The 12,133-nt window shown below is 46.7% G+C and overlaps 1 protein-coding gene across 1 annotated transcript in view; it reads right to left on the reverse strand.

Moving 5' to 3' along the window:
* PAQR5 (progestin and adipoQ receptor family member 5) overlaps positions 1–8,408 on the reverse strand; it is a 27,717-nt gene extending 19,309 nt beyond the window's left edge. The window contains exon 1 of the mRNA XM_039491673.1: positions 8,249–8,408. The gene's annotated coding sequence lies outside the window, so the exon portion shown is untranslated. The remainder of the gene's footprint in view (positions 1–8,248) is intronic.
* Between the last annotated feature and the right edge of the window lie 3,725 nt (positions 8,409–12,133).

Raw genomic sequence — 12,133 nt, forward strand, 5'->3', positions numbered from 1 at the left:
CTATGCAAGAGAAACAAACGAGGAAAGGGCCCCGGGCCAGGTAACTGGATTCAAACCATCATTGGCAGCTCTAGCCTGTGACACATCAGCTGCTCTCTTTTCTGTTTCTATACCAAGTTAGGGTGCCAGTTTGGGATTCTTGGGTTTAGTGAAGGCAGGTGTGATGTGGCGGGCAAGACAGTGACATTCACCCCTGTGCAAAGCCTATGCACAGATTATGTCGCATGTAGGCCATCAAAATGGGCTGACGTGAATCCTATGCTCTGTGATGACCTTTTGCATGAGGGAATGTCACCCTAACGGAATAAGTACATAGAGAGACTCAGAACTCAGCACCAGATGCTGCAGGCTTTACTCAGGGCTTGGTCGGTCCCACTGCTTTTGAGAGCAGAGGGTACCCAGAGCTGGAAGAACCAGCTTTGAGGCACAGAAAGGAGAACGGGGTCTCCATGGCAATGCCCTTCCTCCTAATCCCAGGGAAGCCTCTTCACTGGATGAGGTACTACCAGGCTAGGCCCAGCCCTCTGGAAACTAGCAGGAGTCTCCAAGAAGGAAAGCAGGATGTTGTGTAACACAGATCTCCTGCAAGCGAGTGAAATCCCTGCAATATGGGCCAATCGGCAGGCCTCTACAGCACGGGCACAGGGGCTGGGAAACAGGGTAGAGGTATTGGATCTCAGCCTTGAATATTGCGTGCAGATGTGGTCATCCCAGATATATTGGAATTGGAAAGGATACACAAAAGGGCAACAAAAACGATTGGGGTATGGAACAGCTTCCGTATGAGGAGAGATTAACAAGACTGGGACTTTTCAGCTTGGAAAAGAAATGACTAAGGTGGCATATGATAGAGGTCTATAAAATCATGACCGGTGTGGAGAGAGTAAATCAGGAAGTGTTATTTATTCCTTCTCATAACACATAACATAAGAACCGGGGTCACCAAATGAAATTAACAGGCAGCAGGTTTAAAACAAACAAAAGGAAGTACTTGTTCACACAATGCACAGTCAACCCGTGGAACTCCTTGCCAGAGAATGTTGTGAAGGCCAAGATTATAACAGAGTTCAAAAACAACTAGATAAATGCATGGAGGATAGATCCATCAATGGCTACGAGCCAGGATGGGCAGGGATGGTGTCCCTAGCCTCTGTTTGCCAGAAGCTGGGAATGAGCAACAGGGGATGGATCACTTGATGATTCCCTGCTCTGTTCATTCCCTCTGGGGCCCCTGGCATCGGCCACTGTCAGAAGACAGGATACTGGGCTAGACGGACCTTTTTTTTTTTTTTTTTGACTGAGACTATTTGCCAAAATCTAGCTGAATTTGCAGATTTTTGTGGTCACCCCACAACTGCATTTTTTGGTGGGGAAAAAAAAACTAGTCTAATGAAAAATTCTACCCAAGTCTAGTTTGGGCCCTGCCTATTCTGTCATGGGGGTCCAAACTCCCCATCATGGATGGAAATACTGGGAGGAAGCTCAGATGCCCACTTGTCTTGACATTCTGGGGCCTGATGCAGCCAATCAGCCCACACTGAAAGCTCCCATCGGCATTGACGTGTGCTCCATTCAAGGCAGGATTGGCCCCTTTGCAGAATGTCACTTGTTTCCCATATTCTTCTGTGGGTGGTTCCCGTTAGGACTGGGTGTCAAGGGGAATACGCAGCACAAGTGCCATTTATTTCCTTAACACTCCATCTAGCGGTGTCTGAAATTTCCATTTATCATCACACAAAAAAATCACCCAAGAGAGAACCGGCGAAATGGCAAGAGGACCAGCCTTCCATGTGCAGTACTGTGCTACCACGCAGATGGTCTCTGCTCAGTTATGTCCTTGGACATCAATAGACTGGGGAGGTGAGATGAGGGGCAGGGGGGCTCTCCTTAAAGGAGTGGGGAGATGGGGGGATCCAGGCAATGCTGCCAAACCTGCAGCTGTTTGGGGTAGTCTCAGTCATGGGAGCCCCTCCTCGTTCCAGCCAGTATCAGCTTATTGCTCCCGGTCCAATGCCACAAGGTGTGGAGTACAAACTCCTCCATGCCCAGTGACAGCTCAGTGGTGTTAATAACATGCAGCCCCTGGGAAATCAGTATGTCTCCCTCTTTATCTCAACCCCTACTGGCAATCTTCCCTAACAGTCAAACTCCGTCTGTCCGGCCCTCTGGCCCAGCTGGCATTGCTGAGGAGGTTGGGAGGTGGGTGGGAGACGGTCAGATGCTGAATCCTGGGCATTGGCAGTTTAGGACTAGCTTAAATGCCCTGACAGGGAGGCCCAGATGTGCTGGAATAGAGCCTGGGGGAAGAGATACAAGCTGCCGGCTTCTACAGCAGCCAAAAGGGGCCACTCTGCGCTCCTGATGTGGGAAAATGCAAAAGGATCAAGGGTGGGTGTTGCAATAGTCTGCAGCTGTTTAGAGGCGCAAACTCAGGACTCCTGGGTTCTAATCCCAGATTTGTCACAGACTCACTTTGTGAGCTTGGACAACTCCCTTCACCACGCTGGGCCTTACCCTCCTTGCACAGCTGAGACGCTAACAAAACCTGCCTCACCAGGGTGCTGGGCTGCTGAATAAGCTAGTGTATTTAAACCTGTCTGGGCCAGGGGCAGGGGAGAGGAGAGCCCCTTTCCATGGTTTCAGCAAACTCCCAGCCTTTAACAGGCGCAGTGACGGTCAAAAGTGCTCCTTAGCCTTTCAGAATTAAGCAACTTTGCTGTCAGCTTCGCTTAGGCTACAACAGAAACAGAGCATTGAAAGTGAAGGCCTATGGAAGGTGTTTGTAGCACCATCTACAGGACACCCCTTGGCACAGAAAGGCACTGAGGTTTCCCATGCTGTCCCATAACTTGCTAACTCACAGATAAATGAAGCGAGTTCATTAAAACAAACATTCTGCTGAAACCATTTCAGAGAACACTCTGTTTTCAAACCACCTTTTTTAATTTGTTGGCTCACAATTGGCACGTTGCTGTTACTCCTGACATGGGAATGATTTTCTGACAGCATTTCCAATCATGTTCATTTATTCCCAAGCACCTGTTTGAAGCCTACCTGCACAGGGCTGGATTTCCTCTGAGGGGTGGGCACGCTGGGAATGCATCCAGAGCCTGGGGATGCCCCTCTTTGGAATGGCAGGTGAATGCTGAAATGTCTGTGTACTGCTCACAGTTCCCCAGAGCTTTTTTTGGTGTCTGTTTCTGCAAAACCTTTCCAAATATCTAACTCAAGCAGCCTCTTCCGATTCCTAACAGCTTTCTTTCTGCATTACAGAGACCGCTTTCTTTCCTTTTCTGGCCACTTCTCACAGCGTGCAACTGCAGAGCCCTATTTCCATGCTCTGTGCTAACCTATTGCAGGCTGCTGGAGTTGAATCAGCAGGCTCTCGAGCTCCAGGTCCCCAGACTTCTTACAGCCTGAACTACCGTGTAGTCAAAGATTGTGGTGAAGGGTCATTTAAGGGTGAGTATCCAAACATATATTTCATCAGCTTGCCTCGCCTTCCAGTAGGTCTGTAGCCAAGTGTTACTAGCACGGTCACATACCAGTCGCAGTGCCTGGACAATATTTAAAGCAGTATTATCCAAGTGACAGACAAACTGGCACCACAAACTTAGATTTGAAAATGGCAGTTTCATTATTTTCTGTATCAATACACACGTCCTTTGACAGACAGCCCAATTATTCCGTCTTCCCCTTTTCTCTTGTGCATAACGTCCCCGTCACAACCTCACTAAGAGCTGAGGGGCATCGGCCCAGGACAGGATCAGACTAAGTGCTGGACTGATTCCATGTAGACACACAGCACCAGTGGTAGAGAAACCCCATATCAAGCAAAGCCTTTGATATCCTTTTCCACCCTACAATTATTCTCTACCCGGAGAAGTGAACACACTCCCTTTTTATTTGCCTGCAAATGCCCCACACCTTATCATGAGAGTTTGCCTCACTCTCTCATATCCAGCCTTCCAACACTATTAAACACAGTCTGTGGCTGTGCAACTCCTGAGCTGCTCTGCATAATGGGAGTCCTCCATGCAAAGCAACTTCCCAGAAAAAAGGGTTCGATGGTCACTCACCTATTTTAAACGAAGAAAATGAACCTATCCCAGAAATGTAACACGTGACATAAAAACCATCAGAAATGCTTTTGAAGTTTACACATCACGTCCGATTTTTTCCATGATCTGTAATTACTTTACTTCTTTCAGATTTACAAGCAGGGTCCTACAGGCTCAGAGTTTTGTCTTGTGACAGGCAGCGTCTGGTCTGCTAAGGTCCCCTTTTTAGTTAAGCGTTTTTCTCACTGCAGTCCAAGCGATGGGTCAAACCCTGTGGGGCAATGCTCCAAATCCCCATTGAGAACATTCCCCACCATGCAGAACTGGGCCCTCCAGTGCTCACCCGGACTCTCAAGGTCTGGAACAAGCTCTGCTCGTTCCTGTCCTTTGCCAGAAACATTTGCTATGAACACGACTGAAGGGAGCCACGGGACAGAAAAAATACAAACTCTTATTTTAGTGAAACTGGAAAAGTCCTGTGAGCAGCTCCACGTGTTTGCTACATGGCGACATGGTTTACATGTCGGATCGTTGATCAGCACATGACCCACATTTTTAGTCTCAGACAAAGCCGAGTGTCTGATACGCTGAGTTACCACGATTGCAAATCAGGTAATCGGGCGTACAAATAACTAGTCACTGACTCTGTCTGTGTATCTAGGTTCTTGTATCGGCATCCATCAGTGTAGTATCTAAGAGCAGCTGATAGTTCATTTCAGAAACGTGTCCTGGATGAGCAATATGCCCTCGCTAGCGAATTACTGTGTTGTGTATCAATATATTACAAATTGACACAGGATTGGAAGGAACCTCCCATCAGAGTCACCATGTCCAGGCCTGTACTTTTCCAGGCAGCCCCCTCATATAATTCCCTTCTGAAATTTATCAAGCTCCATCTTCAAACTAGTTCATTTGTTTGCCTGTATTAGGGCTAATGAGAGGCTGTTCCAAAATGTCACTCCTCCAATAGCTGGGAACCTTCTCATTTCTAGCCTTGATTTCGTCATGGCAAACCGTTCTCCCTTGTGCACCACTAGCTTGCCTGTTCACCCTCCAAGCTGGCATTCACTGCTGACCAGAGAGAGAGTCAAAGTACCCAAAAAGCTATGTTGATATGAATACATCTCATTAATTACACGCGCCTGAAACAGCTGAAATGTCTTCTGGTCTCACTGGCCAAGTGTCAGAAATATAGTCCCCTCTCTAAAGCTCAGAGTCAACTATGCACAACTCTAGAACCGATGAAAAGACTAGCAAGGGCAGACAACCAACCCTACGGTCCCATTTCCCTCTGCTCCCACAGCAAGACCCCTGTGGCCTCTGGGACGCTGCCAGTGGTACTAGTAGAAATCATTTCTTGCCGGTACTCTACTCATGGGAGGGACATAAGGGGAGGGGACACATGACCTCCCCATGTGACCCTCCATGTGCAAAGTTCTTGGCAGATTCCTGAGGCAGCTGGTTTAAGGCCGTCAGTGTCCGGCATTATAATATTCACTTATAGTTCTCTCACCCACAAAGCTGGAAAATGAGGCATTTGTTTTCTTTGTTTTGCTGCTTCCGTTCCAGTTAGCAAAATGGGAGAGCTCTCCCAGCGCTGTAAAAAACCCCACCCCCATGAGGGGAGTAGCCCCCAGTGCTGTAAAAACCCCACCCCCATGAGGGGAGTAGCCCCCAGTGCTGTAGCTCTATCTATACTGCCACTTTGCAGCTCTGAAACTTGCATCTCTCAGGGGAGGGGTGTTTTTTCACACCCTTGAGAGAGGAAAGTTTCAGAGCTGTAAGTGGCAGTGTAGATAAGCTTTTAGACTAGTTCGGCTGCAAAGAAGAATTCTGCGTACACTGGGGACAAGATCTGATTCCCATCAGGCTGCAGAACTGGGCTGACATCAGAACCCAAACCTCCTCTAGTCAGTGCAAGCAGAGGCATTCCTCTACTGATTTGGACTTAATGTGATGCAGTATGGATGTCATGGATAATTCAGACCAATGGGGAGAAACAGAATAAAAAACACTGTTTAAACCTTCCGTCCACCCCATACACCTCCCTTCTTGAGGACTCCTGACCAATGTAACAGCACAATACATAAGCTAACAAACTTAAACAAAGCCTTTGTTTAGGTTTGTTAGCATATGTATTGTGCTGTTAAAGCCATATAAAGAATGAATGTCCTCCCTAGCTGTGTTCCGTTCCTTTAAGGAGCAGAGTGCAGCCCCTCCCCCCCATCTTTCTGGTACCCCGTACCCACTAACAATCTCTTGCCGGTACTGCGCACTGGAAGGTACCACCCTACTTGCACTCCTGGACGCTGCACTAATTTGAATAAGGGAAACATTAACAAGCAACCAGAAAGTGGCGTATGAAGGGTGGTGAGATGCACATGCAGGTGAGTGCTGCATGCAGTCATGAGGATAGAGAGATCTTTGTAAAAGTTACGACTTCCCTCCCCAAAAACAGAGACACAAACTTTCTCACAGTTCGTCCAATTCCCTTTAACACAACTTCCCCTTGTACAAGCCTCATGTTACTCTCCACTGAGTTCCATGGGAGCAACATGCACCTAAGGGCTTCAAGATCCTGGTCAAAATTTGGCTTTGAAGCTTGAATGTAGAGAAGCGTCTCCCTGCTTATCTTGCAAACTCAGCCAAGCATATGTCCACACACGCTGAGTAGATTTTTTACAAAACACACTACATATGGTGCACGCCCACATCTCCAAGGGCAGGAGCCAGCCGTTCTTTTGCTGTTAAGTTTACACAGGAATATTTCAGCCTGACAGTTTAACTTCCAGTTTTTCAAGATGTGTTTCTCTAAATGAGAAGCCCTGCCATTCCCCTATAGAATCACCTCTCTTCTACAAGGGAGCGCTTTTATTCAGGAAAACATGGGCCTAGGGTAAACAGGTCTGCCTGAAGCACAACCTTCCATTGTAGAGTTTCTATAGTTACATTTATTAGCACTGGCTGCATGGCAGACACAACCAGAGTTAAAATACAACAGTGCACACAGGATGATTTAAATTCAAGAGAAATATTTTAGCTGTTAATTATTAACTTTTATGATTTACTCTGTACAGCACAAGAGAGAATTGTTAAGCTATAAAACCAGTGACTGAGCCCTCCCGCATAATCACCACTAAAGGTAACAACCTAAGAATTGCCAAAACCTTGTAGGCAGAACGGTGAGGAATTTATAATAGGTTTGTTATATCATTTATTACTGGTTAGGGCCCAACACAGCAAAGCATTTAAACACAAAGAAAACGTTCTAAGTGTTTGCTGAAGTCCCATTGAAGTCACTTTCAAGCAGACTTAAGCATGTGTTAAGATGCTTTGTTGAATCCAGGGTGATCAGATTTCTACTGCACACCAGAGATGGCTGCATTTCAGTGGCGTATGTCTGCTTGTAAAGTGTTTTGGAATGACAGCACAAATGGTATTATACACTTAAGATATTATTGTTACAGTATGAATGAACGAAGGAAGCGACTTCTTAAAATAAACGAATTGTTCTTATGACACAAAATACATACTAATTTTCCATTGCTGTGTGTGTGTGTGTGTGTGTGTGTGTGTGTGTGTGTGTGTGTGTGTGTGTGTGTGTGTGTGTGTGAGAGAGAGAGAGAGAGTTCAAACTTTCTTTTGCAGATTGCAGATAGTTGGGCTTGGCAGAATCTGATTTTTTTAAAAATAATTTTGACAGATAATATTGAGGTTTATTTTTAAAGTTATTTATTGGTTTAAATTTTCACAGTTGTGTGAAATTATGGGGTGGTCAGACAAGGGGGGGTTAAACAATTACTGTCTAACGATAAATGTGGGTATTCAAAAAGTTAAAACTTTATAACCATTGAAACACAAATTTCCAGTATCACACATCAAAATATACAAAGGAACTATCCTGACATTAAATGTGAATAAATACTCATGCAGCATTTTTCTTACTTTGTCTAGCTGTAAAATTTGATTATTTTCCAATGGAAATATTTTTTCATTGGTTTCTGTGTGTACAGTGAAATCGACATTTACCAATCTAATCCTTCCACGCCTAGTTACAGTCAAAAGTGCTGTTTGCATTTATTATATAAAAATTCAGTATATTTCACTACAAGCAACATAAAAGACCATCAAAAAAGCTGCATAAAAACCAGAAGAGCTGCTGGGAAGCAAATATGCACTGTACTTACATCTCTGCCTCTGGGAGCCGGGATGCACTCGCCTATGCCCTAATAACCAGAGGAGCTGGCAGCCCCCTCAGCACCAGGATGTCAGCACTATTCTTCTCTGTACAATGGAAAGTGCACAGATCAGCCCTGTGCTAGAAATGTGGTAAGTAGCAGAATTGTTTGGGGCTGAGCTGGGGCGTAGACAGCAGCTCAGTGAGAGTAAGTGGGCTGACAGGTTTGCAAAAGAAACAAAAACAACCTGTTGACCTCTTAAGGGCAGGGCAACAGAAGCAGAGAAGCTCTGAGTGAGATATGCTTGCGGCAGCCACTTGGCCAGGCAGTACATACACATTAGCCAGCTGTGGGGTGGCGCGCAGCATGCTGGCGCAGGGCAGGGCACAGCGGTTAAGCATGCAGGCTGCTCTCTGGGATTAGGAGCGAATTCATTCTGATTCACGTTTTATTGGAAGGTTTCAGAGTAGCAGCCGTGTTAGTCTGTATCCGCAAAAAGAACAGGAGGACTTGTGGCACCTTAGAGACTAACAAATTTATTTCAGCATAAGCTTTCATGGGCTACAGCCCACTTCATCAGATGCATAGACTGGAACATATAGTGGGGAGATATATATACACACACAGAGAACATGAAAAGGTGGGAGTTCCCCTACCAACTCTAAGAGGCTAATAATTAAGATGAGCTATTGTCAGCAGGAAAAAAAAACTTTTGTAGTGATAATCAAGATAGCCCATTACAGACAGTTTGACAAGAAGGTGTGAGGATACTTAACACGGGGAAATAAATTCAATGTGTGTAATGGCTCAGCCATTCCCAGTCTCTATTCAAGCTTAAATTGATGGTATCTAGTTTGCATATTAATGGGGGCGCCTCTCTAAGCCGAGCGCTGCGGCAGCCGCCGCGCTGCGCGCGCGGCTTCCCGCTCCTTCGGTCCCCCCCTCTTCCGCGGCTCGGTTCTCTCCTGCCGGCGTGCCTGCGCGCCAGGTCCCGGACGGAGACCAGCGCAAGCGCACGCCTGCGCTGCGGAGCTCAGCTCAGCAGAGCGGGGGGAAGGCGGGGGCGCCCATGCCTGCGGCCGCGTCCTGCGGTCCCGTCCTCCGGTCGACGGCCCATGCTGATGCGCGCCTCCACCCTCCGAGCCAAATGCCCCCGCCCCGAGCCGCCCCCGCGCGCTGCTTGGCTGGGGTCTAGAGCCGCCCCTGATATTAATTCAAGTTCAGCAGTTTCTCATTGGAGTCTGTTTTTGAAGCTTTTCTGTTGCAAAATTGCCACCTTTAAATCTGTTATTGAGTGGCCAGAGAGGTTGAAGTGTTCTCCTACTGGTTTTTGAATGTTATGATTCCTGATGTCAGATTTGTGTCCATTTATTCTTTTGCATAGAGACTGTCCAGTTTGGCCAATGTACATGGCAGAGGGGCATTGCTGGCACATGATGGCATATATCATGTTGGTACATGTGCAGGTGAACGAGCCCGATGGTATGGCTGATGTGATTAGGTCCTATTATGGTGTCATTTGAATAGATATGTGGATAGAGTTGGCATCGGGCTTTGTTGCAAGGATAGGTTCCTGGGTTAGTGTCTATGTTGTATGGTGTGCGGTTGCTGGTGAGTTTTTGCTTCAGGCTGGGGGGCTGTCTGTAAGCAAGGACTGGTCTGTCTCCCAAGATCTGTGAAAGTGAGGGATCATCTTTCAGGATAGGTTGTAGATCCTTGATGATGCGCTGGAGAGGTTTTAGTTGGGGGCTGAAGGTGACGGCTAGTGGTGTTCTGTTATTTTCTTTGTTGGGCCTGTCTTGTAGTAGGTGACTTCTGGGTACTCTTCTGGCTCTGTCAGTCTGTTTTTTCACTTCAGCAGGTGGGTATTGTAGTTTTAAGAATGCTTGATAGAGATCTTGTAGGTGTTTGTCTCTGTCCGAAGGATTGGAGCAAATGCGGTTGTATCTTAGAGCTTGGCTGTAGACAGTGGACCGTGTGGTGTGTCCTGGATGGAAGCTGGAGGCCTGTAGGTAAATAGAGCAGTCAGTAGGTTTCTGATATAGGGTGGTGGTTATGTGATCAATGCTTATTAGCACAGTAGTGTCAAGGAAATCCCACCATCAACCTCAGCCTGGACCAGTCCACACGAGCGGTCCATTTCCTTGACACTACTGTGCTAATAAGCGATGGTCACATAAACACCACCCTATACCAGAAGCCTACTGACCGCTATACTTACCTACATGCCTCCAGCTAACAATAGCATGTCCTGCTGACAACAGCTCATCTTAATTAATTAGCCTCTTAGAGTTGGTAGGGGAACTCCCACCTTTTCATGTTCTCTGTATGTGTATATATAGATCTCCTCACTATATGTTCCATTCTATGCATCCGATGAAGTGGGCTGTAGCCCACAAAAGCTTATGCTCAAATACATTTGTTAGTCTCTAAGGTGCCACAAGTCCTCCTGTTTTATTGGAAATAATATCAGTCCAAAATAATATCAGATTCTGTTCTGGATTCAGTTTACCGAGACCTACAGGAAGCAGCATACAGGTACTTAATGTATAAACCCACAGGCCTCTTTAGTGTCCCAAGTCCTATCTTTCTGTCCCTCAGTTTCCCCACCTCTAAAATGGAGATAAAACCAGACGCCTGCCTTCCTTCAAGGGTCTGGAAATCTGAAATCATTTGTGTCAAAGAGCTTTAAGAAATCAAATACTATAGAAACAGAAGGTAATATTAGGCCCAATCCTGGCACATCTATACACGAATCAGACCATACTTCACACGTAGTTCCACAGATTTCAGCGGAGCTAGTTGTGGAGTAAGGGACTGTTCAGTGTGAGTAAGAGGAGCAGAATCTGTCCCATTGTGATCATCATTCAAACAGAAAGAACAGGGGAAAGAGCCCTGCACATCTCAAAAACTGGTCAAACAAACGGAAATCGTCCATTTTGAAATTAAAATGTGCTTACGACGAACTCAGCAGCTGGGATCAACCAGAACCTAAATTGTCCCTTTGCACAGAAGCCTATGTTTCCGGAGAACAGCAGGGAGGGGAACACAGGGCAGCACATGGTCACGGCTCCCTTTTGTAACATCCAAAGAGGTTACAAAACGGGGATTGCTTAAAAGGGCAGTTATGGGCAGGAAAGTGACTATGTGAAAACGGCACAGACCGGCTCCCTGAGTTTTTGAGTGACAACAGCTTGTTTTATACCCCTGTCAGCCGCGGGAGAGTGAGCCAGATTCTGTTCTAGGGCTGCCCACGCTGTATTTCAATATCATCACCACCATGGTTAATAATAAGAAGCAGGAGTCACATGCATTCGCCAGGAGTATTTCTTGCTGCTTTTTGCACCACTCAGCAACCCCCGATCTTGTTGTACAGAGAAGAAAAAATCAGGGAGGTCCCTTGTAATTAGGGACTGTTGGCAGCCCTAATTCTGACTCATGCGCCATCAACAGAATTGTTAACTAGGCTCCAGCCTCAACATCCTTCTTTGACAGGTAGCAACGGCAGGTGAGCCAGAGACCCCAGCTTGCGTCTCAGAGCCGGCAGTTAAGGGGGGTGGGGAATAATTCAAATCATCATTTTATGTGGAAACTGCACCGACTTGTGCTTGAGCCACTGAGACGCAATCGATAGGAGATCTCCCATCACGGTTCCTCAGAGTAAAACCACAGAGTCCGGCCTCAACCCTGCTCCTATAGAAGTAAATGGCAAAACGTCCTGTGACGTTAATGGGACAGGATTGGGCCCTTAAAAAGATAAACATAAAATGCCAGAGAAGAGATGGATGGGGCAAAAGAGGGTGGGCAGGAGGCAGGGTCATAGCCTCCCTCCCCACTGAGCGGGGCAGGGGGCGGAGCTAGCACGCCGTGGGGGAGAAGAGTAATCAATCCCAT

Source organism: Mauremys reevesii, linkage group 10 (genome assembly GCF_016161935.1).
Source record: "Mauremys reevesii isolate NIE-2019 linkage group 10, ASM1616193v1, whole genome shotgun sequence".
In the NCBI taxonomy this organism is placed as follows: domain Eukaryota; kingdom Metazoa; phylum Chordata; order Testudines; family Geoemydidae; genus Mauremys; species Mauremys reevesii.